This window comes from Bos grunniens, chromosome 22 (genome assembly GCF_055505025.1).
Source record: "Bos grunniens cultivar Pamir isolate PY7600 chromosome 22, Bosgru_T2T1.0, whole genome shotgun sequence".
Classification (NCBI taxonomy): Eukaryota; Metazoa; Chordata; class Mammalia; order Artiodactyla; family Bovidae; genus Bos; species Bos grunniens.
Genome location: NC_141186.1, coordinates 55171966 through 55197707, shown reverse-complemented (window position 1 = coordinate 55197707; position 25742 = coordinate 55171966). Strand labels below are relative to the sequence as shown.

The window sequence follows — 25742 nt, the reverse complement described above, 5'->3', positions numbered from 1 at the left end:
AGGGGGCACTCAGAGACAAGTCTCTTCATGTTATGGCTCTCATAACATGCAGTGGGATGAGGCCCAGTGCCAGACACTCAACAGCATCCCACAGGCCCCTGAAGACCAGTACTGACGGCTTTGCTTTGAGACATGAGTCTCTCTCGCAGGCTCAGAGCGGTCCCTGTCCACAGCGCTAGGTCAGCAACTTGTGTCCTTGCTCTTGACCTTCAGCATTTTCTCTCTCTAAGCCGTACTGTGATTCTAGCCTCAGAGGGCCAGCGTCAGGGTCCAGCTACCTGGCACTGCTGTGGTCACCAGTGCCTCCTAGCTTTTCCTGCACTCACCACTGACTGCTGCCCAGCGATGAGCTCCAGAAGGGACTAAGCTTTATCCAGACCAGAAGCAGAGAAAATGTGGGGGCAGTGTGGGGTTTCACAAGTTGTTCAACTGGCAAGGAACCTGGACAAGCACAGCAACTGTTCCTTATGGAAAGTAAACCCCTTTCTGGTTTTTACTTAGCTTCTCTGTTGTAGGCTTTCTGAAGGGAAAAGAGGAAAGGCAAGATAAAGTGACATACAAAGAACTTTAGAATCTAGCGTCTTTGTGAACCACTGCTCTGGGACTATTAGACAGGGATATCTGTGAACCCCCAAGGGTCCAGGACTGCCTTCTGAGGAGGAGTCATCATCCGACAGGCCCCAAAACCTTTTTTGCATATCTGCCTCCCCTTCAGAATGTGAGGCATCTTCTCAGGGTGACTTTGATTTCGCTTTTCTGAAGCTCAGTTTTCTCACCTATACTATGGGCAGACTAGGGGCCCCATGGTGTCCAGAATCAAGTACAAACAGAACCCAGAAGCCGGCAGTGAGGAGGAGTGATCTGTGATGTAGCTGGATCTGAGGTTGGAATCTCAGAAGGAGAGCCATGACAATCAGTTTTCAGCCCCATGGTTCTGCTTTTCAGTCTCCACATCCCCCAGTCGCAGGTCCCCAGTGAGGAGGGAAGGGGTCCAGTCCTTAATCCTCAGAAGAGGTTTGAGGAAAGGAGCCTTCTTCATCCTGCCTTACTGGGCAAGCTGAGCACCTCTCAGCCTCCTGCAGGCTCGCTGCTCTCCAGGGTCCTGACCTGGCTCTGGCGTTGGTTCCCTGCCCTGGAGGCCAGCTCCTCCATCCAGGTTCCTGACAGCGGGGCTCAGGGCTCGGGGGCAGCTTTGCCACACCACCCTGGAATGCATTTAGAAACCTAATAATAGGCTTTAAACCCAATTTTTAAAACCTTGTTTTACCTTTCCCTGCCAATATTTAAAACTGACTTAGTGAACAAATGTTTTCAACATAGGTCTGGAACTTTTAAACTTTCTATTCTTAGATTGCATTTGTTCACTGAGTCACATATTCTCCTCTCTTATCTGTCTCTTCTCCCTTTCATCTTTCACTCTCTCTCTTCCCCCCTCTTTCTCCTTTCTCTTTCTTTTCTCTTTCTTCTCAGAATGAATATCCACTTCCTCCAGGGGCAGAAAGAATCACATTCTAATCATCTTCTTAAAAAAATGATTCTCAGTGACTTCACTGTATTCAGTCTGGATTTGAACTTAAATAATCCTACATTTGTTCAGACTAGAAACATTGTATTTCTCCATAAGCTGCCATGTTATTAGATCATCGTCATGCCCATTGGAGCTGAAAAGATATGACTTGGAATGGCTCGAACCCACTTCCTACACCAGATGCAACTCTAAGTGGAAGAAGTTGGTTGAAACAGCCATTCCTTCAACAAGTATGTGCTGAGCTGCCACTCTGAATCTGGAATTGCTCTAGATTCAGAAACCGCAGCTGTGAATAAGACAGATGCAAATCTCTGCCCTCAGGGAGCTGACATGTGTCCCTCAGGAGGAAGGTAGTGTCAATATGATCTGCTGCTGGATGAAGCTGAGAACTCACATAGAAGAAACACACCTCCTTCTTCAAAACTAAGAATAAGATGCTCCCAGACTTCCACAGAGATCTCAAAGGGTGAAGTTTCAGATTTCCATCTTGGTGGGTATAAGAGGCACCCAGGCTGTGGGCCTCTTCATTAGAGGGAAGCAGGTGATGTGACAGGTCCACAGGAGAAAAAGCAAGGGGAAAGAGCTTCTTTCTCCAGAATGCTTTGTTTTTTCCAGGCATCAGACAATTGGGGAGAAGGTGGAACCAAGAGGGAGGGGAGGGTTTGAGGCCCCTGGGGCTTTCAAGGGATCTCCTCTGAGCCACATCACAAATTTGCTTGAAGACGGACTAGCTCTTCCCTTTAAATTCACATCTTCCTAAACTTCCATATGTTTAAGATGTCTAAAGGGGATATCCTTGCTGCTAACACTTGCGGTCAGTTCCCAGAGCCACTCCCTGGTTCTGTGTGTGTGGTTCTGAAGTGGTCCAAGCCTGCAGGAGGGTCGTTGGCCAGAGAGGATTAGACCCACATGCTTTGGTCTAGGAATACCAATTCTGGACATTTATCCTATATAATAACTCAGAAATAGGGAAAAGGCTGGTATAATGGGAAAACACATTTATAACAGTGTGAATTAGAGCTATGAAAGGCCAAAGACTATATGAATGTCTCATGCTGGGGTTAGGTGAGTTGTGATGTATTAATTTAGTGGGATATTAAATTTATCACTAAAATGATAAACATAAGGTCTCAGCGGATTATAAATGTCTAAAATGCTCAATATCAACTCCTACTGTTAATGGCATGGAAAGCACATTCTGGAGAGAGAAGTGAGTTCTCTGAGATTGCATGCGGGTCTGGAATGGGGCAAGGACTGGCCTCAGGGTGACTCACAGTCCAGCTCCCTTTCCACCATTCTAGAATCTTCCAAAGGGGGAGGCTTATGCCTCACTCAGAAAGTGAGTTTGAAGTGGGGGAGGTCATGCAGGCAGGACATTAAGTGCCATAAATTCAGGGACATTAAATACCATTTAGAGGTGCTGAGAATGTCTGGGCACTTCCCAGGTCCTCCTCTGGTCCTGGTGACTCCAACTAATAGGGAACTCCCAGGTCCTGTTTCCCTCCCAGCTGTATTGAGACATAAATAACAAATAACATTGTATGTATTTAAAATATACAGCACTTTGATTTGATATACGTATGCACTGGGAAATGGTTACAGGTTAAGTAATATATGTTTTGAGATCTCTCTTCTCTAACTTCCAAGATCCAGGGCAGCACTGTTTACGGCAGTCACCATAGAACAGGCCTGACACAGTGTCTCTGATGTCCCTCTGAGCTCTTTTTCCACAAAGAGCAAAGGAGGTGAGGGACATTCTAGCCCAGAGCCCCCAGCAAGTGACAGCCTCCATCTAGAATTTAATCACTTTGTTTTCATTTTGTTTTTGCGGTTTCATCTCAATTATGATTAGTCATCCAGATTTTCTATTTCTGGTTGCATTACAAGATCTCTTTCCAAATAACCTTGCTTAAATAAATAGATCAGTTGTTTCAAGAAATATACTGAATCAAAGAGTGTAAAGGGAGTGTTAAGGATGTAGCAAAAGCTGGGAAGTGGATCCAGAGTTGGAGACTTGTGGGAAGCCTTCCCCCAAGCCACCTTGAATCCAGAACATCAGTCAACATATACAGGGGTGGTGAGCTGAGAAAGGGGAGCTCCAAACTGGCCATGCACATTGATAGCAATTATGGGGAAAAAAGTTCTGCCTCTGGTTGGTGGTGAAAGGAAAAACAAAGGTTATAAGCTACATAGGCAAGGGGAGGTTTTTATTTTGTTTAATTTTGTTTTAAAAAAAATAGAGGGTTGGACGTGTTTGCAGGCTGAGTGGAGAGATTCGCTAGAGAGGGAGACATTTATTCCTCCCTGCGTTCATTCATTCTGTGGAAGTATCAAGTCCCTACTTTATGCCAGGCATTGTGAGAGATGCTGCAGGTAGAGCAGTGACCAAAACCAAAAAAGGCCCCTGCTTTCAGGGGTTTTCATCCTCGTGGGAGAAGACAGCAACAAAGAGATACCCAAATATATTGTGTGCCCAGTGGTAGAAAATGTCATGAGAGAAAATAAGGCAGGGAAATGAGATAGCGAGTGATGAAGGCTGGGGTGTTATTTTGTGATGGTGGTTTGAGAAAACCTTGCTGATGAGGGGTATGTGTATGTGTATGTGTGTGTGTGTGTTAGTCACTCAATCGTGTTTGACTCTTTGCGACCCCATGGACTGTAGCTCACCAGGCTCTTCTGTCCATGGGATTCTCCAGGCAAGACTACTGGAGTGGGTTGGCATTCCATTCTCCAGGGGATCTTCCCGACCCAGGGGTTGAACCTGAGCCTTCCTCATTGCAGGCAGATTCTTTACCATCTGAGCCACCAGGGAAGCCTGAGGAATATTTGAGTAAGTCCCCAAATGAAGGGAGAATGAACCATGGGAAAGCTGAAAGGAGAGGGCTCCGAGTGGGAGGAACCTCCGTGCAAAGGCCCTGGGGGAGGAGTGGGGCTGGGGGAGGGCGGCAGGAGAGTCAGTGATCCTAGGAGGCTGGGTGGGATCTTGTCAGGACTTCAGATTTTACGTGGAGTGAAATGGGCTCCCGTGGAGGGTTTGGAGCAGACAGATATTAATGCCTGATTGTCATGTTATGTGGAGAACCTTGGCTATCCTGTTAAGACTTCAGGGCAGCAAGAGAGATAAGTGAGGCAGCTCTTCAAGCATCCAGACCAGAGTCCCAGGGACTCAGACCAGAGAAGGAGTTGCTGAATATAAACATCATATAGCCAGGAATGTGAAAATAATTAGTGGGGTGGTAAATGGAAAGGCAAGGGGCTGCAGAGGGCAGGAAAGAATGAGATGAAGGGACTGAAGGGAGGCATGTGAGGAGTTCACCTAGAAAGGGAAGTGCGGCAGGGGTGGAGAAAACACAGACCACTGAGGCTCAGAGACATGTAGGGTAAGAGGTGAAGGAGGGTGAGGATGAGCAGGCAGGACCTCAAGTGCCTCCAGGAAACAGGACGCAGCACTTCATGGAAATAATGGCACGGGAGGAGAGATGCTTAGACAGAAGGAGAACAAATGTTTCTTCCCGTACGTCATCCCTCTTCTGTGGTAAGCCCCAAGAGGTCAAGTCCTTCCCTGTGGGTGAAGCACTGACCACTGAGCCCCAGTAATGGGCCAGTCTTGCAGTGGGCACCCAACCTGTTTTTGAGTGAGTGAATGGATGAAATGGATGGAAAGAAGGTTGGATGGAAAGATGGGTAGGAGGAAGGATGAATGGAAGGATAGATGAAAGGAAGGATAGATGGATGGAGGATGGATGGGAGGTCAGATGGGTAGAAGAAGAGATGGAAAGAAGGATGGATGGGGACTCCCCTCGTGGGTCAGTGGTTGAGAATCTGCCTTCCAATGCCAAGGACATGGGTCCGATCCCTGGTCTGGGAACTAAGATCCTACATGTCACAGGGCAACTAAGCCCATGTGCCACAACTAGAGAGCCCAAGTACCACAATTAGACCTGATGCAGCCATCTCTATCTGTCTGTCTGTCTATCTATATAGAAGGATGAATGGATGGAAGACAGAAGGATAATATGCTAGCATCAGAGTTAACACTCCTAGTTCAAAGTTACTTTGAAATGAAAGAATGTGTGAAAGAGTAAAAAAAAATTTTTTTTGAGTAGTGCACGGGGGAATAATTTGAATCAGATTTATGGATGAAAACCAATTTATAGGTCAAAGTTCCCTTGGAGGATTGGAATTAGAGCAGGAGTTGGCATCATGAAGGGATGTTTTAATCAAGCTGCCTGTCCTGACAAGTGCGGCTCTTTATGCAGTATGGGGTTGGAAACAAGTCACACTGTTCTTGGAGTTAAGGAATCTGGGTTCTGGTGAAGCGGATGCTCTCCTTAAGCAGGTAGAGAGCTCAGGGCTCAGGCTAACAGAGCTCAGTGTCCTGGAAGAATATAGGCTGGAGAGAGAAGTTGTCAGGCTTGTTTGGGTAGAATCAAAACTTTCAACCTAAGTTGAGTCATATGATGAACAATCTTTTTCTCTCCTACACTCGGGCTTATTTCTTCTGTATCTCATTCCTTCAAGATGCTCCTAGCAGGACTTCCCTGGTGGTCCAGTGGTTAAGACTTTGCCTTCTAAGGGGGTGTGGATTCCATCCCTGATCAGGGAACTGGGATCCCTGATCTGGGATCCCACGTGTGTGTGTTAGTCATTCAGTCGTGTTCAACTCTTTGTGACCCCGTGGACTGTAGCCCACCAGGCTTCTCTGTCCTTGGAATTCTGCAGGCAAGGATACTGGAGTGGGTAGTGATTCCCTTCTCCAGCAGATCTTTCTGATCCAGGGATTGAATCCAGCTCTCCAGCATTGCAGGCAGATTCTTTACTGTCTGAGCCATCAGGGAAGCCCTCACATGCCTTGGAGCAAATATCTCCCAAAACCATGGAACAGAAACAATGTTTTAACAAATTCAATAAAGACTTTAAAAATGGTCCACATCAAAAAAATCTTTAAAAAAAAAAGCAAAGATGTTTCTAGGAAACTAAGCTAATCAAATAGTCTAATTTATACTAAAGTGTTCATGGCTATTAGGGAATCAGTCATTCCCCTACTTTCCACCAATTATGCTGAAGGCATTGGAACTAGGACCCAAAGAGAGAAAGTGACTTGATCAACCTGGAGCAGACACCTGTTTCGAGGTGACACTTGTGCTGAGTTTGGAAGGTAGAACAGATATTAGTGCAGGAGAAGAGAGTTGCAGGCAGAGGGAACAGCATGAATAAAGGCATGGGAACAAAGGGTTCTTCGCGCAGTTCTGATGCATGGGGCAAGGGTGAGGCTTGGAGAAAGATGAGGCTAGAGAGGTGAGATGTAATACTAAGTCACAGATGCCATTGTGTGCTGAGCTAATGGATGTTGATTTGATTCTGTAGGCAGTGGGAAGCTCCTGAAGAATTTGGACCCAACTTATTAGAGGCAATAAATCATAGTGGCTGAGAGCATGGACTCACTGTGAGTTCAAATGTTGCCTCTGACCCTCACTGACTATGTGACCTTGGGCAAGTTACTTCACCTCTCTGGGCATCAGTACCCATCTGTAAGATTGTACCTACCTCATAAAGGTCATTGTGAAGATAGTAGGTGTTATTGAAGTGCCAAGAACCACAACCAGCGTATACCAGAAACTCTGTGCTTCTATGCTAGCAGCTATCTTTTTCATCATCATCATTATTACTATTAGTTGGGTTTTAGAAAGCATGTTCTAATCGGCAGTGTTTTTGTGTAAATAGAAGCAGGATTAGACTGCAAATAAGACCAGGTGTGCTAATTCAGGTGGGATGGAATAGATTGTCACCGGAAAGCCAAATCCAGCCTGCTGTCTGTTTTTATAAATAAAGTTTTATATGGAACATGGCCACGCCCACTTATTGACATTCTGACTGCTATTGCCTTTGTGCTACACCAGCAGAATTTAGTTGCAGCATTACCTGGCCCTCAAAACTGAAGTTATTCACTATCTGGCTCTTTATAGAAGTGTGCTGAACCCTCAGGTCGGGGGCAGTTCAGCTTTGGGGCAGTGTCAAGGTTCTGTGTGCCTCCAGCACCTTCAGGAGGGACTGCCATCCTTTTTAGACTCAGGACACATCTAGCTGTACCTTTCCCATCAGAGTCATCCCGAACAGATGGGCGAGGTGTTTAGATTCTCCCAACTCAATTTCCTCTCTGATTAGTTTGTACTGCCTTGTTGTTCTTTTGCAAATTAATTCTTGCATCTTCAAATCTGTAAAGGAAAAAAAAATATTGAGAGCAGTCCATGACCTTTCTGGCGGTTTTCAATTTCTTTCCTCTTCATTTTTAGCTTTTATTACCCCCAGGATAGCATCTAATTATTTCCTGAATAATCACGTCTCCCGGGCTCTGAGGAAATTTGAGAAGTTTGCTCCCTATTATGTCTTCCAAATTAGTTTCTCTTCAATTTTGGTGCACTTTCTTTTGTCTTTTCATCTTGGTTCAGCCAAAAATAGCCTCTCAAATTGAGTGCTAAATTCTTCAGGATTTCGTTCACTTCAATTAACTTTCCTCAGGACTCTCTTTGGTTTTATAAATGAGGTCTCTGCTCGCTGGGATCTTGGTCCTTAGCCACTGGGCTGCCTTTTCATGTCAGCTTTGCCTCTTGTCTTCATCCTTGTGAAGGATGGGGGCAGGGAGAGGGGAAGAGTGGGAGGAGGTGTAGAAAGAGGCAGGGAATCTGGTGTGTCTGGACTCTGTAGCTTACAGGCTGAGGCAAGTCGACCTTAGTTTTTCCATCTACAGAACTGGAGGAGATGCCTACTGCACTGGAGAGTGTAGCAGTATCAGCACTTTCGATGATGGGAGCTGGGGAGCAAGTGTAGGGTTTAACACTTCTGCAATGTTTCTGAGCCCCTGTGAGGGTCACCAAAGTCCAGACCACTCTCAGATTCTCATAGTCCAATGATCAAGTTCTTACAAGCAGCTTCATTGACAGGAGAAGTTCAGAAAGCAATCAATGATTCTTTATTAGTGTGATATCATCAGTGTAGTGAAATGCTTTTCAACTTACAGATTGCTTACATATCTGTTATGTTATTCCCCAGCCTTCTGGAGTAGCCTGAGCCAAGGCACTGACCCATTTTACAGATGAAGACACTTAGCCAAGACTGATAGTTGCCCAAATATGTTGCCCAGGATCACACAGCTAATCAAGGCAGAGTCACTTAAAACACTGAATCTCACCTCCTTTTTTTTTTTTTAAACATGAGCTCCACTTCTTCCTTTGTTAGATTTTTAGTGTCCAAGTGGAGAGCATTGTCTTAAGAATCTTTCTGCTGGGTGTGTAATATTCCATATTCCAACAGTCCAAAAGCCAGGACTGGCCCAGTCTGAACCAGGAGTCCAGGCACCGGAGCCTCACTGGACATGAGACTTCAGCCCACGCTGCTGAAGACCAGGAGCTAGGTCTCGTTTACCTGCCCACGCCCCCCACCCCAGCTCCCAGCATGCCCGAGGCTCACTCCAGGGCTCAGAGAACACCCAGTGGACTCCACACATGAAGTCGAGGAGACTGGGTATGAGTCTTGGTTCTAGTACTTCCTAGTGGGTGACCTCACACTATCCCTGCACCCTTGGGAGCCTCAGTCCTGTCATCTTTTAAATGGGAGCAGTGCCCATTCCATAGGCTGGCAGCAGGCCTTACATAAGGGGATGTGAGAATGTATCTGGAACCACGTCTGTGCTCAGTAAACCCCAGACTCCCTTCCTCTTTGTCGGCCTCCTCTTCTCATTCTGTCTTCCTCTCTCTTGCCTCCCGCCTTCTGCCTGGAATTCCACCTTTAAAGCCTATTTCCCATCACTCTTATTTCCCCATATTTTTTGTCTGTGTGCAGCATGTGGGATCTTAGTTCCCCAACCAGAGATTGAACCTGTGCCCCCTGAAGTGAAAGCTCAGTGTCCCAACACCTGGGCAACCAGGAAAGCCCCTCTCTTTTTTGATTCATTGAACAGGACTTTTCCCAAGAGCAAGTGTTTAAAAAGTAAGAGGAGGGAAGGCTGAGGATGGGGACAGGACCCTGCTGAGGGAGGAAAAGGGCCAAAGACAGGGCAGAGGGTCAGAAGTCAGCATTCCCTCCACAAGTCCACTGTGGACTAGTCCTGTTGGTGGGGGTGATTTCCCTCTTTTTCCCCACCTCTGTCTCCTTTAAAATTATAATATGCTGCTGCTGCTGCTAAGTCACTTCAGTCGTGTCCGACTCTGTGCGACCCCATAGACGGCAGCCCACCAGGCTCCCCCGTCCCTGGGACTCTCCAGGCAAGAACACTGGAGTGGGTTGCCATTTGCTTCTCCAATGCATGAAAGTGAAAAGTGAAAGTGAAGTCGCTCAGTCTTGTCCAACCCTCAGCAACCCACTATTTATAAAGGATGACTAAAGAAGTGATGTATGGAACTGTTTCTTACCAGACCTTAAAAAAAAATTTTTTTTTTCAAGAAACTGTCTTTTCCTCCAGGATTTGTATTGGTGATCTGAAGAAGCTTGTAAGACCCAGAAGCCTCTGTGTTATTGCAGCTTAGAAGCTGCAATAACAGGCCAGGATCAGGGTTCAAATCCCCACTCTGACTCTTCCTGGCTCCATGACACTGGACCAATGACTTCACCTCTCTGTGCCTCAGTTTCCTCATCTGTAAAGTGGGGTAAGTGATGGCTCCTACCTCTCAGGTCAGGGAGTGAGCATTAATGAGATAATGTGTCTCAAAGTCCTATAACAGTTCTGGGCAATATTAATCATAAAATAAGAGTAGGATTTCCCTGGAGAACCAGTGCTTAAGACTCCACACTTCAAGTGTAGGAGGTGTGGATTTGATCCCTTGTCAGGGAAGTAAGGTCCCACAAGCCGCATGGTGCAGCCAAAAAAAAAAAAAAGAAGGAAAAATTAAAATTTAAATAATGTGGATGGTTTAGCTGCTAATTTGTGTCCAGCTTTTTTTGTGACCGTATGGGCTATAGCCCACCAGGGTCCTCTGTCCATGGAATTTCCCAGGCAAGAATACTGGAGTAGGTTGCCATTCCCTTCTCCAGAGGATCTTCCCAACCCAGGGATTGAACCCATAACTCTTGAGTCTCCAACACTGGCAGGTGGGTTATTTTACCACTGAGCCGCCTTAGGAAGCAGCCGCTCTGGATCCTTAGTCATTTCCTGTGGGGAGTCACTCCAGCCACACAGGACCTTCTTGGCACCTGCTGGGCTTCCTGCATGGAGTCTTAAGCCTCCCTGGGGACTTGTGAGTTGTTTGGAGAATCAGACGTGAGAGTGATTTCTCAGGTGAGAATGGGCAGTGGCAGCCTTGGGTCATCAGCTCCCTAAAGGCCACTGTAGTTCCCAGACCCAGGCCTGAGCTAGAGAGCATGGAGCTGGAGCCAGGCGAGGTGGCTGCTTGGCATTGCCGCTGTGGTGGCACCTAGCGGCACTGGGTGGCAGGCTTGTCCTGCTTTTAAGGCCACCAGTGCCCCCACAGTGTCCCCACGGTGAGGAGGCTCTGCTGGCGTGGCACTGCCCTTCCGCTTCCCACACTCATCCACTGCCCTGCCCTCCCCCGCCTCTGTGCCCACCCGGGGGCTCAGGCTTCTCACTTCCTAAGAAAGGCTGGGACCTGTAAGAGCCCTCACCACCCGACAGGCATGGGCTCACTCAGCGTTCGGAGCTTTAATCTCATCTCCTTGCCACCAGCTGCGCAGTCCAGGGGGGCACCCATGTCACAGCAGAAGAGACTAAGGCTCAGAGAAGTTGGGGCACTTTCCCAGCCAGAGGAAGAACCCAGGTCTGACTCCAGGGCCCGTGCCCACAGTTTTCAGAGTTTCTGAACTGGGTCATGCCCCTTGTTCACTGGCCTTGGCTCCCAGGGACTGAAGTAGTCAAGGACTGAATCCACAGCCGCAGGGTGGGGTCTGCATGTCCTGAATATATTCAAAGGGACTGGAATTCGACGTCATCATTAATTTGCTTGCAGACCCCTTCCACCAGTCGTGGGACTCCTGAGGCAGAATCGTACCTGCTTCACTTCGGGCCTCAAGCACAGACCTGGAGTTGACACCCGAGCCCCGCTCCTGCAGGTGCTTTGGAACATGAGTTCTCCGAAGGGAGCCAGGGGTTTCTGGGAGTGAAGCGGATGTTCTCCTCCCGGGGGGACCAAAGGAAGCTAACCATGGTTTGAGCTACGACTGTGGGTGAGGAACCGTGATGACACCTTTCATATGTCCTAGGACACATACACCACCCCCCTCAAGGCTGGGGTCGCTGTCCTGTCTCAGGGATGAGGAAGCTGAGGAAAGCGCATATATGCAGGAGCAGGAACGGGAGAGGGTGGCTGCCTTCCACCCGGCCAGGCTGCTGTTGCAGTTCCTGCTAATCTGCCCACAGTCCCCGAGGCTTGAATCTGGGATGGGTCCCCACTCCCTCCCGGTCAGGTCATTCTGAGCTGGTTCATTTTGGTCTTACCTCTCCATCTCCCAGGGAGATGTGCCTGTCTGTCATCCTGCCACTGGGCACTGTTTCCACTCGGTGCCAATCCCTGTCATCTCCATTGAGACCCCATGGCCTCTCTGGGAGCTGACAGTCCTCTGGCAGGGTGTATGATCCCAGCTCCGGCCTCTGCTGACACCCCATCTCTTGACACCCCATCTCTTACACTGGTCCTGCCCAATCCCATCCTGGCAGGACAGGGTCATGTCAGAAGCCCAGCTCCATAAATCATGTGTGTGGGGCTTGGAAAGGTTTGGGGCCAGCCCACCCTGGCCAACCCTAGCCCCGAGATAGTCTCTACAAGCCCCCTCCCCACTCTGGAGAACTAAGCTTTTGCTCCAAGTCCTAAAGTGAAGTCCATCTGGGGTCCTGCCTCAGCCCTCAGTCTCTCTCTATGGGCACCCCCCAGACCCAGGGCCACAGCCACCCCATGCTGCCTGACTCCATGTTCTGACCTCCCCCCTGCCCTCCATCACTACGGGCCTGGTCCCATCCTGGGAGGCTCCCTCACTTGGGTCCAGCCGACTCCCCATCCCTGGGCCTGCAGGCACACAGACTTGGGTTCTGAGCCCAGGTCCCCTTACTGCTGTGTGACTCTGGGTAACTCAGTGCCCTTGCTTAGCTGAGCCATCATCACATGAAAAAAAGGGCAGTGACTCCTACGTTGCAGCACGGGTGAGAGGATAGGCATAAAGTCGTCCAGCTAGCACTCACGCTGTCCTCCATCGGTGGTGGCGTCCGCTCATTCACGATTACTGAGCGTCTCCTGTGAGTCCAGGCCTGGGAATACAGTGCTGAGCTGAGCCCAAGCCTGGTTGTTGTGCCTCTGCGTTCCCTGCACTCTGGTGAGAGATTACAATAATGGACACAGAGCAAGTCCTGCAGGGAGGGTGGTGACTAGAGCCCCAGGGAGAGAGAGCAGGGTGTGGGGAGAGGGCTGGGAGGAGTTCTTCACGGGGGTATGTGGAAGGTAGCCTTTGAGCAGGGACCTGAATCATGTGAGGAACCAGCCGTGCAGGTCTCTGGGGAGGAGGGAAAGGCTGTGCAAAGGTCCTGAGACACGTCTTGCCTGGTGCACTTGGAGGGCAGCAAGGAGGCCAGCGTGTCTGAGCACAGTTTGAGAGGGAGCACAGGGGAGGTGCAGTCAGCGAGAGTGGTGGGGGCTGGGCCAAGTGGGGGGCTTGTTTTATTCCTGGGGTAGTGGAGGGTGGGAGCGTTGAGAACCACTGCCGGTTATTGGTCTGTACTGAGTCAGCAACAGCTCCACCCTCACCACCACAATGGCCTGGGAGGATGCAGTTGTCTGCAGGTGAGGAGAGGTAAGCCAGGCAAGCTCCCCAGGGTCCCGGCCCCCCAGCCCTCTCCCACCTCCAGACAGCACTGGTTCTCAGCTTCTGGCCACGTGGGAGGAGGAGGAGGCAGGCTGGTGACAGGCAGGGCTGCACCCACCTGTTCAGATCCTGGGCTGACTCAGCTTCAGAGAGGAAGCTGGTGAAAGAGGAGAAGAAGAGGTGAGGGAGGTGGAGAAGGAGGAAGAAGAGGAGGAGGAGGCCTGGCAGAGGGGCGCATCAGTGCATCCGCTCTACTGGAACGAGATTTCAAATTCTGTGCAGCACTCATACTTGGGGGACACTAAGTCAAAACCCTTCTGGACCCATCAGTCTTAGATGTCCACAAGTTTTAGTAGTTGGAAACCAAGTAGTTTTAGAAGAAGAAGAAAAAAAAAACCTGTCCTAGTTCTGTAATTGGCTCCCAAGGCTCTGCTCAACGATTATTAAAATACTGACACGAAGCTCCGGGCCCTATATTTATCATCGCATTGCTAAGATAAGCAGAGGCCTTTCCATGGAGTGTCAGCTATGGTGTGTTTCAAGGTCAGATAACTCACTTTTATTAAGGAAGAGTCTGATTTGCCAAACGAGCAGTACTGAGACTCAGGAGTGGTCCTCAGACCCTCCCACTGCCCGAAGTGCATGGAGGGATTATGGGAGGTCCAAGAACCTGCTGAAATCACAGACACGGTGTTTCTAAGTTGGTAGTTCTTGTAGTGTGAGCCCTCAGGAGTAGCCTCTCCTGGGCACCTGTTAGCAAGTGCACTGCCCTAGGCCTAATGAGTCACACACTCAGGGGCTGAGGTCCAGGCATCAGGGATCCTGATGCATGCCCTGGTTTGACGGTGGCAAGGGCTGAGCTCTAGAAGAATACAGCGACAGAGAGTGGGGCCTTGGGAAGCACGCTGGCCAGGGCTCAAATCCCCGTGCTGCCACTTAGTCGCTGCGTGACCTTGGTCAAGTTGCTAACCTCTCTGAACTTCTGAGCCCCTGTCTGTGAAACGAAATCACAAAAACCTTGAGGCACTGGGGGGATTTTTAATCCAACAATGATGGCAGATTCAGTCTTCGTCAGAGAAGAGTCCTAATGATAATGATGATAATAATGTTTTTGAAGAGAGGAGGTGTGTGGGCATAAGTGTGATCAGAAAGACAACTCTGTAGACTGGACTGAACACCTGAGTAGCTACTGCAAATGTCACAGGTGGTCAGGGCTGTGGTTAGAGCGGCAGCCAAGAGAGGTGTGTGTGTTTGGGGAGAGGGGTCCTTGTGAAAGAGTCGTCAGAAGTCAGGTGCACAGGGATTGCAAGCAAGTTGATTCACCCAGCAAATACTTCCTGAGCACCTACAATGTGGCAGCCCAGCTCCAGACCCTGGCTGTGTGGATAGCAGAGGCCTTGCCCTCATGGGGTTCGTGTACCTGCAGGAGATAAAGGCAGTGAGCGAGCAGGCAGGGAACACAAGAGGATCTCAGTGCGTGGTTGGAGCCACGGAGCAGGCTGAACGGGGAGGTGAGGCAGAAGGGGATGTGGGACAGGCAGGGTAGTTGGAGCCGGGGATGATGAGCTGAGACCTGAAGGACAGGCAGGAGCCGGTCAGGACACGGTTCTGGGGGCCAAGCAGAGGGCAGGGCCATGCACAGGGTTGAGCATGTGTTAGATGAGCAGGAGGAACGGTAGCAGCCTGGAATATAGATCCGAGGGTGTCCGAGACACCATGATCCTCCATGGAAGGGCTGTGGCGAGGAACTACCGACATAATGAACATAACCAAGTCTGGGACGGGCCAGCCCTGGGAAATGCCCACCGCTGCCCTGAGATGCAAGCTCTGCACCTCCTGGCATCGTAGGAGTCCAGCCAAACATCAAAGTCAGCTTGGGCACTCTTAATAGAAATAAAAGTTCTGAGGGCTTTAGACCAATATGAGGTGTTACAACAGGAGGCAGTTTCCCTGAAATAGCAAATGAGGATTGAGCCTGCATAAGGAGGACAGACTTGGGGGCACGGGAAAGCGCAATGTTCTCGGCTCCAGTGCACATCCCAGCCCTGCTCTCACCAGTTTGTGGTTCCGCCCAGTCTCCTCTGTGATGGGAGGAGACGTCCAGTACTACTCGAGCTTATCAAATACTGCAGGGTTGGCCCCCAGAGCATGCGCTGTGATGGGATCAGAGCTGAACTTTGAGATGAGTGGAGACCTTCAGGGGACGGAGCAGCAGGGAGAAAATGGGTGCAGAACACGTGCAGCTGTAGACCCAGTGCCTGGAAGGTGATTGGTGAGATTCCCCCCTTAACTTCACTGGGCCTTAGTTTCCTCATCTGTAAAATGGGCACAGTCTTGGTGGTAGTTGTGAGGATTACCTGACATAGTATCATACAGTTCTGAGCATGGCACCTGAAACAAACCAAGACTCACTAAATGATTGTTGAGTCACCAAGTCATGTCTGCCTCTTTGCGACCCCATGGATGGCACGCCAGGCTTCCCTGTCCTTCACTATCTGCCAGGGTTTGCTCAAACTCATGTCCATTGAGTCCGTGATGCCATCCAATCATCTCATCCTCTGTTGTTCCCTTCTCCTCCTGCCTTCAGTCTTTCTCTGCATCAGGTCTTTTCCAATGATGTCGGCTGCTATTATTAATATCAATATCATTGTCATCAGTACTATAGCCAGCAGGGGAAATTATGTCCCTGGGCTGCCTGAAGCGACTCACTGAACTGTGATACCTCTGAGTATAGGACCCTGGAAGAGCAGGCTTCTGTCAGCCAGGCCTCAATTCAGTTCAGTTCAGTCGCTCAGTCATATCCAACTCTGTGCGACCCCATGGACTGCAGCACACCAGGCTTCCCTGTCCATCAACAACTCCTGGAGCTTGCTCAAACTCATGTCCATTGAGTTGACGATGCCATCCAACCATCTCATCCTCTGTCATCCCCTTCTCCTCCTGCCTTCAGTCTTTCCCAGCATCAGGGTCTTTTCCAATGAGTCAGTTCTTCACATCAGGTACCAAAGTAGTGGAGCTTCAGTTTCAGCATCAGTCCTTCCAATGAATATTCAGGACTGATTTCCTTTAGGATGGACTGGTTTGATCTCCTTGCAGTCCAAGGGACTCTCAAGAGTCTTCTCCAACACCACAGTTCAAAAGCATCAGTTCTTCAGTTCTCAGCCTTCTTTATGGTTCAACTCTCACATCCATACATGACCACTGGAAAAACCATAGCTTTAATCAGATGGACCTTTGTTGGCAAAGTAATGTCTCTGCTTTTTAATATGCTATCTTGATTGTTCATAGCTTTTCTTCCAAGGAGCAAGCACCTTTTGATTTCATGGCTACAGTCACCATCCACAGTGATTTTGGAGCCCAAGAAAATAGTCTGCTTCTTTCCATTGTTTCCCCATCTGTTTGCCATGAAGTGCTGGGACCAGATGCCATGATCTTCGTTTTCTGAATGTTGAGTTTTAAGCCAGCTTTTTCAATCTCCTCTTTCACTTTCATCAAGAGGCTCTTTAGTTCCTCTTCACTTTCTGCCATAAGGGTGGTGTCTTCTGCATATCTGAGGTTATTGCTGTTTCTCCTGGCAGTCTTGATTCCAGCTTGTGCTTCTTCCAGCCTGGCATTTCACATGATGTACTCTGCATATATGTTAAATAAACAGGGTGACAATATACAGCCTTGACATACTCCTTTCCCAATATGGAACCAGTACGTTATTCCATGTCCAGTTCTAACTGTTGCTTCTTGACCTGCATACAGATTTCTCAGGAGGCAGGTCAGGTGGTCTGGTATTCCCATCACTTTAAGGATTTTCCACAGTATGTTGTGATCCACAAAGTCAAAGGCTTTGGAATAGTCAATAAAGCAGAAATAGATGTTTTTCTGGAACTCTCTTGCTTTCTCAATAATCCAACCTGGAAAATTTTAAGCATTACTTTGCTAGCGTATGAGATGAGTGCAATTGTGTGGTAGTTTGAGCATTCTTTGGCATTGCCTTTCTTTGGGATTGGAATGAAAACTGACCTTTTCCAGCCCCTTGGCCACTGCTGAGTTTTCCAGATTTGCTGCATACTGAGTGCAGCACTTTGACACCATCATTTTTTAGGATTTGCAGTAGCTCAACTGGAATTCTGTCACCTCCACTAGCTTTGTTCACAGTGATGAACACTAAGGCCCACTTGACATTGCACTCCAGGATGTCTGGCTCCAGGTGAGTGATTACACCATCGTGGCTCTCTGGATCATGAAGATCTTTTTTGTATAGTTCTTCTGTGTATTATTGCTACCTCTTCTTAATCTCTTCTGCTTCCATTAGCTTCACCCAGGCCTAGACAGATCCAGAAGCCTGGGAGGAGAGGGCAGGGAGCTTTGGAGAGCCCCCAGCAGGTGGCAGCAGGGGACAGAAAGGAGCTGAATTGTGGTCACCTCCTCCTGGAAGACTTCCCAGATTGTTTTGGGTGCTCCCAAAGCCCCTTGCACTTACCAGTTGTGAGACACAGACTCTGCTGTGGTGTAGTACTCTGTCCCTCTATCATACTGAGAACTCTTTGATAGTAAGGCCTAGGAATGACCCAAGTATGTACTTCCTAGGTGAGGTACAGCCAGCTCCCTAGAGAGCAGTGATTGCTTGAATGGATGAATAAATGAACAAAAATAAAGAATTAATGCCTAAATGAATGGGAATAAGTGGCCTGGCTAGTCCAAGGGGGAGTAAGTTTGGGATGGGGACAATCAGATCAGATCAGATCAGATCAGTCGCTCAGTCGTGTCTGACTCTTTGCGACCCCATGAATCGCAGCATGCCAGGCCTCCCTGTCCATCACCAACTCCCAGAGTTCACTGAGACTCATGTCCATCGAGTCAGTGATGCCATCCAGCCATCTCATCCTCTGTCGTCCCCTTCTCCTCCTGCCCCAAATCCCTCCCAGCATCAGAGTCTTTTCCAGTGAGTCAACTCTTCGCATGAGGTGGCCAAAGTACTGGAGTTTCAGCTTTAGCATCATTCCTTCCAAAGAAATCCCAGGGCTGATCTCCTTCAGAATGGACTGGTTGGATCTCCTTGCAGTCCAAGGGACTCTCAAGAGTCTTCTCCAACACCACAGTTCAAAAGCATCAATTCTTCGGCGCTCAGCCTTCTTCACAGTCCAACTCTCACATCCATACATGACCACAGGAAAAACCATAGCCTTGACTAAACGGACCTTTGTTGGCAAAGTAATGTCTCTGCTTTTGAATATGCTATCTAGGTTGGTCATAACCTTCCTTCCAAGGAGTAAGTGTCTTAATTTCATGACTGCAATCACCATCTGTAGTGATTTTGGAGCCCAGAAAAATAAAGTCTGACACTGTTTCCACTGTTTCCCCATCTATTTCCCATGAAATAGGGAGGTATCATGCCTTTCCCCTGGAAGGATCTTGGCTTGAGGCAACTGCACATCCTTTCTTGGACACAAGGGGGCGCCATCACTGCAGCCCCCACATTAAGAGCCTGAAGGACTCGGAACACTTCGCAGTGAAACTGACCTGATGCTTAAGTCAGAAGGGACCCAGTCCTTCTAGGGCGCAGATTGTCAGTTATAGGAGGAAGAACTTGCTGACGATGATAGTCAGCTTACCATGCAGGTGGTGAGCTCTGCATTGCTATAGGTGTGCAAGTGAAGAAGGCTGGCCTCAAGCCGAGGTCTCCGGAGTGAACCCCAGGACTTTGCCTGAGATATCTGCAGTTTGCTGGTTTCCTGACCCACCCTTGGCAGCTGCTGGTGCTTCCTGAGGTGGGAGGGACCTAGGAAGCCCTCTAGTTTCTGCCTGCTGGGGAGGGGAAGGGAAAGCCTTTTTATGGGTCTCCTTAGAAGGCAATGGCACCCCACTCCAGTACTCTTGCCTGGAAAATCCCATGGACGGAGGAGCCTGGTAGGCTGCAGTCCATGGGGTTGCTGAGGGTCGGACACAACTGAGCGACTTCACTTTCACTTTTCACTTTCATGCATTGGAGAAGGAAATGGCAACCCACTCCAGTGTTCTTGCCTGGAGAATCCCAGGGACGGGGGACCCTGGTGGGCTGCCGTCTCTGGGGTCGCACAGAGTCGGACACGACTGAAGCGACTTAGCAGCAGCAGTTAGATAGGCCCCTTGGCTTCCCAGGTGGTACTAACCATAAAGAACCCACCTGCTAACACAGGAGACATAAGAGAAGCAGGTTTGATCCCTGGGCTGAGACGACCCCCTGGAGAAGGGCATGGCAACCCACTCCAGCATTCTTGCCTGGAGAATCCCGTGGACAGAGGAGCCTGGCAGGCTACAGTCCATGAGGTTTCAAAGAGTTGGACACGACAGAAGCAACTTAGCATGCATGCACGCATGCATTAGTCCCCTTCCTCCTTCCATGGCAGACACCTTCCTTTTCTGACAGCTCAGCAAGGTTCCCCCAAAGTAGCTCCATTTCTTTTTTGGAATCATTTCACATTGTATAGAAAGTTGCAGCAGTAGTACAAAGATCTCCACCCTGTCCCCACCCCCCACCCCACCCCCGGACCAAACCATTTGAAAGTAAGTTGCTAATGTGATAGCCTATCAACCTTAGATATTTTGGGAGCGACAAAACAGTTTGTATCTGCCTCACCTCAAGCCCCCACATCAGAATCAATACTTGATGTTACCCTGAATCAAGCATTAGTACTATGACAGTTGCCAAATGGTGATTTTCTGATTCTGCCATCCCTTCTAATGGATCGATCAGGAATCCGACTATAAGGAAAAGCTTTCTCCTCTCCCAGTAACTCAGTCATTGATGTGTGGACTCAGTGTGGACGCCTGGATTCCCACTGTGTTTAATAGGTTATGATCTGTCACTCTGATTGTTTATTTTGATGCTCAAATGGTCCCAGGTCTGGCCAGTGGGAGCTCCTTAACACTGCCTCCTGTGTGCTTTAGACGTGCACCCATATTCTTTATATACTTCCTTATTTTCTGGTTTCCCTGGTGGCTCAGATGGTAAAGAATCAGCCTGTAATTCAGGAGACCCAGGTTTGATTCCTGGGTTGGGAAAGTTCCCTGGAGAAGGGAATGGCAACTCAAGGGAACGGCAGCCCACTCCAGTACTCTCGCCTGGAGAATCCCATGGACAGAGGAGCCTGGCGGGCTGCAGTCCATGTGGTCACAAAGAGTCGGACACGACTGAGTGACTGACACTTTACTTTCTCGCACAGGGTGTTGCAGGCTGATCTTATATTCCTGCCCCTGTTTTCTCTACTTATGACAAATGTGGATTTGTTGTCCTGCAGAGGTGCACTTTCAAACCCTGTTGCTCTAACACGCCAACCCTCAGAAGCCTCACAGTGCAGGAGGGGAGAAACTGGACTCTGCAGTCAGACTGACCTGGGTTCAGATCCCACCACTTACTGTTTCCATGGGCAACTCATTCAAACCCCCAGGAGTCTTTCCTCATCTGTAAAATGGGCACATTTGTCCTATTGCTTCAAAGGGGAAGAAATGAGAGAGCCCTCTCCTAAACACAGGTGGCTGTCTCCCGGAGCTCACTTTGCTGCCGATGATGTAACACCACCAGCACCAGCAGGTGACCGGTGGCTGGGAAATTGGGAAGGGGACTCCTGGACCCACTGCAGAGTGTACAGAGCTGAGTTAGAGACCCTAACTCAATTGGGCTCACCAGTGGGATGCTTTGTCTGTCTGAGCTGACATCTCTTTCCTCCCAACAGGACTTGACATTTATCCCCTGTCTTCCAACACCTTGTCGTGGGGGAAGAAGGACGTCTATAGGAATGAGACCTGTGCCACTGGGGCTTTGTGAGGGGGAGCCCTGACATCTTAGAGATGCCCTGAAAGCCCGGCTACAGAGAAATCTCCTGGGACACAACAAGTTCTCAGTGACTGACGACGACTCCTATGCTTCTGCTCTTCAGATGGTTGAATGAGTTTGGGACATGTTGCATGATGGAGCATTCTTCAAGATTCTTGATGCAGAGCGAGATAATACAGATGCTGGTCACATGGACATATTTTGCTTCTGGAAGTTGGGCTCTGAGCTTTCCCTGTCTCTGAACTCTCTCCAGTGCCAATAACTCAGGGCTTGTCACATGATAGACGCATGCATGTGTGTGCACGCTAAGTTGCTTGCTTTAGTCGTGTCCAACTGTTTGCGAACCCGTGGACTGTAGCTGGCCAGCCTCCTCTGTCCATGGGATTCTCCAGGCAAGAATACCCCCTGGAGTGGGTTGCCATGCCCTTCTCCAGAGGATCTTCCCAACCCCGGGATTGAAGCTGCGTCTCTTAAGTCTCCTGCATTGGCAGGAGGGTTCTTTACTAGTGACACCTGGGAAGCCCCCACAGATGCACAGTAAACGCTGAATGGATCAGCATCCTTTCTCCAGTCTCAATCTCCTTACTTGCTAACTCCTCCTCACTTTCCCATTTTCCCTGTCTCAGATTGTCTCCTTTTCCTGGCCTCCGCCTTCTGCCCTTCAGCACCCCCTTGTGGTCTCTAAGCACATCACGACCTTAGCTGTCTCTGCAGTGATCCAGGCCTCCATCATGCTTGTCTAACTGGCTCTGTCTCCAGAGACACTGCCCGCATGCATTCCAAACCCAGCAGGGACGCTGTTGCCTGCTCCGTGCCAGCTCTTTAGCCAGACATTCAAGGCTCACTACCTCCTAGCCCTATGGGGGTGGTCTGGTCCCCAGGTAGAACCTAGGAAGCCACTTTTAAACCAGCTTACCCCAAGGAATCCTGCTTCCCTGCAGGATATTAATATAGCTACCTCCGTTCTCCTTAGATTAGTGTTTGCTGGGTAGATCCTTTCCTGTACTTTCCTTTTAAACTGATTTGTATCTTTATATTCCAAGTGGGTTGCTGTAGACAACATATGGCTAAGTCTTACTTTTTTATCCAGTCTGACAATATCTATCTCCTGTGTGGATGCTATTTAAATTTAATGTGACTATTGGTATGATTGGGTTTATATCGACCTTCTTGCTGTCTGCTTTCAATCTGTCCTACCTAGTCTTTATCTTACCCTCACCTCTTTTTCTGCTTTTCCTTTCTTTTGGCCAATCAACTACTTTTATGGTTCTATTTTCTGTTCCTTGTTGGCTTATTTCATGCCCAATTGTTAAGCAGTTGATTTCAGGTTTGCATGTGTGCGTGCTCAGTCACAAGCAGTCGTGTCCAACGCTTTTCTGACCCCATGGACCACAGCCCTCCAGGCTCCTCTGTCCGTGGAATTTTCCAGGCAAGAATACTGGAGTGGGTTGCCATTTCTTTCTCCAGGGAATCTTCCTGACCCAAAGATTGAAACTGTGTCTCCCGCATTGGCAGGCAGATTCTTTAGCACTGTGCTGTACTGCGTCTTCAGCTTATTACAGTCTCTATATTCAAGTATGCCCACGTGTCATGGAAGAACCTACAATAGGACATTTCATTCTCCATCAGCTTTTTGAGCTATTACTGTCGTGCATCTTATTCTCCTTATTTTATGAAACCATAATAAATTACTATCTTAGGTTCAAATGGTCAGTTGTCTTTTAAAGAGATTTTTTAAAGCATATTTCTTATTAACCCTTTTGTGTCTCATTTCTAGTACTCTTCATTCCATTGTACTGGTCCATATTTTACATGTGATTGTAAGTCTCCTTCCTCCTAAAGGAGTTTGTTTAACATTTCAGTGCTTGTGATGAGGTCTTTCAGCTTTTGTGTGTCTGAAAAGAGTCTTTTTTTTTTTTTTTAAGTTGCATTGAAGCATAATTTACATATAAAATATGCCCTTTTAAAATGTGCAGTTTGATGTATAATTCAACAATTTCCACTATCTAATTTTAGAACATTTTTGTCACCCACAAAAGAAAGCCCATACCCATTTGCACCCACCTTTAATTCTCCACCTCTCCACAACCTTGGTCAACTACTGTTCTACTTTCTGTCTCTCTGGATTTGCCTGCTCTGGACATTTCATGTAATTGGAAACACAGTATGTGGCATTTTGTGTCTGACTTCTTTCAGTTAGTGTGTTTTTGTCGTCTGTCCGTGTTACGGCATGTATCAGTACTTCATTCTTTTTATGGCAAAATATTTCATCATAGGGGCATTCCATATTTTATCTATTCATCAGCTGATGAAGATTTGGGTTGTTTTCACGCTTGCCTACTACAAATAATTCTGTTACATATGTACACTCATGTACACGTTTTTATATGGAAATTTGTTTGCATTTCTCCTGAGTGTATACCTAGGAGTGGGATTGCTGGGTCATAGGCTTCTCAGGTGGCTAGTGGTAAAGAACCCTCATGCCAACGCAGGAGACTTAAGAGACACAGGTTCAGTCTCTGGGTTGGGAAGATCCCCTGGAGAATAACATGGCAACCCACTCCAATATTCCTGCCTGGGAAGTCCTGTGGACAGAGGATCCTGGTGGGCTACAGTCCATGGGGTTGCCGGGAGTCAGACACGACTGAAGTGACTTAACATGCACACATGTAGTAACTCTGTATTTACCCTTTAAATGAGACTACTCTCCACAGTACCTGTACCATTTCAGTCTCACTGGCAATGTCCCACGGTTCCAGTTTTCCGCATCTTTACCATCCCTTATTGTTTATTTGTCTTCATTTTCGTAAGACATTTCCACTGTGCATAGAATTAGCAGGTTGACGTTTTCTTCTTTCTGCTTTTTGGTCGTGTTGTTCCATTTTCTTCTAGCTTTCAGTGTCTCCAGTGAAAAGTCTGTTGTTATTCTTGTCTTTCCCTTGTCTCACTACAGCTTGTGCTTTCTCTCTCACTGCTTTTAAAGTTTTTTTTTATCATTAGTTTTACGCAGTTTGTTTATACTGTATTTTTATCTTCCCTGTGCTTGAAGTGGGTTGAGCTGCTTGATTCTGTGGATTAATAATTTTCATCGACATTTAAAAATGTTTGGCCATTATTTCTTAGGATATTTTTTTCGGTGCTTCCATCAGCTTCTTTTTTCTCTCCTTTGGGGACACCAGTGCTATGAATATTAGGCCCCTTGCTTCATAGCCCACAATGCTGTATTCAGCCCCTTTCCCTTCTCCTCTTCCTCCTCTTCCTTTTCCTGTATTTCATTTTGGATAGTTTCCACCACTATTCATAAAGTTCACTAATATTTTCTTCTGCTGGAACAAACTTTCTGTTAATCCTGTCTATATTCCAGACATTCTACTTTTAATCTCTAGATGTTTGATTGGGAGTTTTTGTATCTTCCATATCTCTCCTTTACATGCCTATGCTTTTATTTATCTTCTTGTATATATAGACTATTTTTAAATAGCTGTTTTAATGTTAATCCACTACCTCTATTACCTACATTATTTCTGGATCTGTTTCAATTGAATGAGTTTTCTCCTCATTATGGCTCACACTTTTCTATGCTTCTTTGCATGCTTAGTACTTTTCTTAAGTTATTCCGGATTTAATGTTGGATGATGGATTTATTAAATTTTCTTTAAATATTTTTGATCTTTGTCCTGAGATGCAGTAAAGTTAGCAGAAACAGTTTGATATCTTTGAGGCTGTCCTTTAAGCCTTGTTATGTGTGAGATCAGCCCTGGGATTTCTTTGGAAGGAATGATGCTAAAGCTGAAACTCCAGTACTTTGGCCACCCCATGCGAAGAGTTGACTCATTGGAAAAGACTCTGATGCTGGGAGGGATTGGGGGCAGGAGGAGAAGGGGACGACAGAGGATGAGATGGCAGGATGGCATCACTGATTCGATGGACATGAGTCTGAGTGAACTCCAGGAGTTGGTGATGGACAGGAAGGCCTGGCGTGTTGTGATTCATGGGGTCGCAAACAGTCAGACACAACTGAGCGACTGAACTGAACTGAACTGAACTGATGTGTGTTCTTTCAAGCTGCTCAGTTTGGGGTAATTTGTTATGGAGCAATAGATAGCAATTACAGAATGCAACCACTGTGGGAAGCTCTGCTCACTAGACTGATAATCCATGCTTACCTCCAGCCCCTTCAAGAAGAAACACTCTCTCTGCTCCTTTGTTCCCTCACTCCAGATACAAAAAAACTCCTAAGTGAGAACATTTGATTGGTAGGATTTACATCATGTGCTGAAAAAAATAGAATCCAGCTTCTCTATGGATGAGAAATATCTGTCTTGTTTGGGTTTCCTGCTTGCGTGCTTATAGTAACCTTGACTTCTTCTTAGCTATTATTAATTAGTGACCTATGTCACTAAATCACTAAAGTCTTGTCCACTAAACTATAGGCTCCCTGAAGGGAGAAACTATCTGTTTTGTTTGTTGCTTATTCCCTTGCGCCTAACATGGGGCCTGATACAGAGTAGGTGCTCATTAAATGCTTGATAAATGAATGAAAGCTTGCCACCTCTCACTCTAGTTTGTACATGTTGTCTTCTCAACAAGGAGCAATATTGGCCAGAC

The 25742-nt window shown here is 47.8% G+C and overlaps 1 long non-coding RNA gene across 1 annotated transcript in view; it reads left to right on the top strand.

Annotated features, from left to right (window-relative positions):
- The window catches only part of LOC147348659 (uncharacterized), a 46203-nt gene extending 21407 nt beyond the window's left edge, over nt 1–24796 (top strand). Inside the window, exon 2 of the long non-coding RNA XR_015151814.1 lies at nt 21034–24796. This is a non-coding gene — a long non-coding RNA (uncharacterized LOC147348659). The remainder of the gene's footprint in view (nt 1–21033) is intronic.
- Nucleotides 24797–25742: the final 946 nt, after the last annotated feature.